Source organism: Eutrema salsugineum, unplaced genomic scaffold (assembly GCF_000478725.1).
Source record: "Eutrema salsugineum unplaced genomic scaffold, Eutsalg1_0 scaffold_12, whole genome shotgun sequence".
NCBI lineage: Eukaryota > Viridiplantae > Streptophyta > Magnoliopsida > Brassicales > Brassicaceae > Eutrema > Eutrema salsugineum.
The window spans coordinates 1,204,666-1,207,662 of NW_006256895.1; the positions used below are offsets into that span (position 1 = coordinate 1,204,666).

General features: G+C 35.1%; 1 long non-coding RNA gene across 1 annotated transcript; it reads right to left on the reverse strand.

Annotated features, from left to right (window-relative positions):
* Positions 1-260: 260 nt before the first annotated feature.
* Positions 261-1,856, reverse strand: LOC18025669. The gene is made up of 4 exons (XR_002900915.1): positions 1,447-1,856; positions 1,101-1,352; positions 655-716; positions 261-554 (listed from the first exon to the last, which is right to left on the reverse strand). It is a non-coding gene; the product is annotated as an uncharacterized LOC18025669 (long non-coding RNA).
* Positions 1,857-2,997: the final 1,141 nt, after the last annotated feature.

Genomic DNA, 2,997 nt, shown 5'->3' on the forward strand with positions numbered 1-2,997 from the left:
GTAAATCAGTCGCCAAATTACGACTGTTATACTACTAATTTGTGCATACCTTTTGTCGACGTATAACAGTCGTAATTTAGTCGTAACTTTACCGACTGAATTACAACTCTTTATACGACTATTTTGCCACTGTTTCATAGCCGTAGTGAAGTTGTCAAAGTGTAGTAGCGAATCAGTCGCTAAATCAAACGAGTATTTTACGATGATTGAATAGCGACTGTTTTGTGACTTCCTTACGATTGACGACTAAATGACGATTGCATTGCGACTATTATTATCAATAGAATTAGAATTTTGTATTGCTATTGATAATGCTAATTTGGTAATTTGAATTCAATTGTTAATAATTGAACTAAATTGTAAATACATTCATTACGAATTTTAAAAGCATATGAAACAAATAATTTACAAAGGTAATACATTGTTCACAAAACTAAGAAACTTCAATGGTTACCATATACAACCATTGGAGATAAGTTCAAAATGAGGTTAAAAGAGATGAGAGACCTATGGTTTGAGAGACATAAAACTTCACCAAGACCACATTCTTCTTCCTTAAATGATAACAAAAAAAGTCAATGAAAGAGTTAAAATTCTTCTTCCCAAGACTTAAAGTTTTACTGATTGAATACTAACATAAACAGATAAACTTACAATTTCTTGTTGGATTTGTTGATAAAACTTCAACCCTGATAAGTGCACGTGAGGACCAAGAACTACAAACACAGAAACAAAGCAAGCAAGCAGTTAGAAGCATAAATCATAACAAAGAAAGAGAAACAACTGGTATATGATAATGTGATGCACATGTTCCATGGTCATGGCTGCATGTGCATTAACTCTTGCAACCATTAAAACGGTATGGTGATATAGATTTGACTAAAATCCACAGCCAATGAGGATTACATAAACAGAAATGTTCAACTAGTAACACGATTAATTGGATTTTTTATACACCTACAATTCCACTACTAACCAAGTTCCAGCTAATCATTGTAGCCAAGCTTCACAAGCAATGCAAGAACAGACATACTACAGCACTTTGAGCTCAGAAAAGCCTAAAGTCCAAATTCAAAATGAAGATGAGAATTCTGACTTACTTTTTATGACGCCGGCTTCTCCCCCCAACACAGCTCGACCATTAGGTGGAGCCATCCTCCTCAGCTCAGCTCTCAAACACTCGTAACCAGGATTGTTCTTGCTGCCTCCTTTCCAAAGTAACCAATCAATCTCCTTAGCTGATCCCGATTGGTTTTCTCCGTCTGCAGCTGCAAATCAAACTCCATAGCCTTCTTCAACCCTTTGCACTTGGCGTTACGACACTTCCTCGATCTCGGTCGAGAGAATAGCTACTAAGACAAGGTAAACTAAGCAAAGATAAACCAATTCTTCTCTAAAACGCCTAAACACCCAGCAAAACAGCATTAAGAATTCTGAGATTCATACCACGTTGTAGAGGCGATGGAGTTCTGATGACGGAAGGAGAACCGCCGCATGTCCTCTTCGTTGCGACGGACGCACCTCCTCCTCCTTTCTTCCTTACACGGCCAGCACTCAGAGATTAGTGTTTCTCACAGAGATTAGTGTTTCTCACAGAGATTAGGGTTTTGAATTTGGGATTAGATCGAAAAAGAGCTTAGAACAGAAATTTAGGGTTTCAATCGATTTGGGAAGCATTCTCAGCAAAACAGATGTGAAAGTGGAGGAATTGGAAAGAGAATTTAGAGGAGAAGGAAGGAAGATGATCGATTTGAGAGATATTGGGTTTAGAATCGAGTAATTTTAGAGGATTTGAGAGAGATTATGATTTCAGCTAAATAGAGAGGAAACAAACGTCTAAGGGACAAAAAACTAGAAAGAGGAATCGAAAGTGGGAAAGAAAGGGGTTTAGGTATAATAAAAAGGTCGTGGTCGTACAAGAGTCGCAAATATGGTCGCAAATGAAAAAATGGAGGGATCTCTTGCCGCTTGATATTTCATAAAAATTTGAAACCGTAGCAAATTAGTTGCAAAAAGAAATCGCAAATAGGAAACAAGAATCGTAACCACTAACCTGTTATAATAATTCATGCATTGGACATAATGAAATTTATGTATAACTATATACTCTGCAATAATAAAAAATGCAAAACTTATGACATCTTATTTTTTGATACAAACATGCATGCTAATTATATTATAAAGATATAAAAATTACATAGTATTATAAAATCAGAAGTATACATATTTACACATGTACATGTAATTAGTTAATTATAATATAAAATAAAGGATTCATAATTTTAATATCTTTTTGATGAAAGAACATTAACAATTAACAATGCGACTAATTTGCGACTTCTAACTGTTAGTCGCAAAAAATAAATACAACCAACCACAAAACATAATACACGTGTTTTAATTTTTGTGATTCCCTGCAATAATCGCGAAGTAATCGCAAATTTCAGATTTTTTTACGACTATAATTTTGCGACTACAAGTTAGTCGCAATATAATCGTTAATCTGCGACTATATTGCGATTGTCTGTATTTGTCGCAAATTAGCGACTAGTTTACGACTATTTGTTTTTGGTCATAAAATAGTTACAAATTAGTCGCTAATTAGTCGGGACAGTTTGCGACTGTTAAGGTAGTCGCAAAATACAGTCGCTAAAATGTTGTTTTCTTGTAGTGTAATCTAACCTTCTTCTACAATTTGGATAAGTATTTGCACGCCACTGACTAAGACAATGTAAGTGGAATGCATGTCCACATGGCATATTCGCCAATGGAATGTTCCACTCAAATTGTCCTAAACAAAATTGGACAAACGTCTTCCTCTTCCCCAGGCATAAATATGAAGTTCTCCCTAAGTATAGGAACTAACTATACTCCTTGATGCTCATTGTCGGAATTCTCAGAATCTGAGTTCATAATAACATATGAAAATGCATTATCATCATCATATTCACCAAAAAAACTCATTATTAGTAGATAAATTTGGGTCTCTGATCTCAC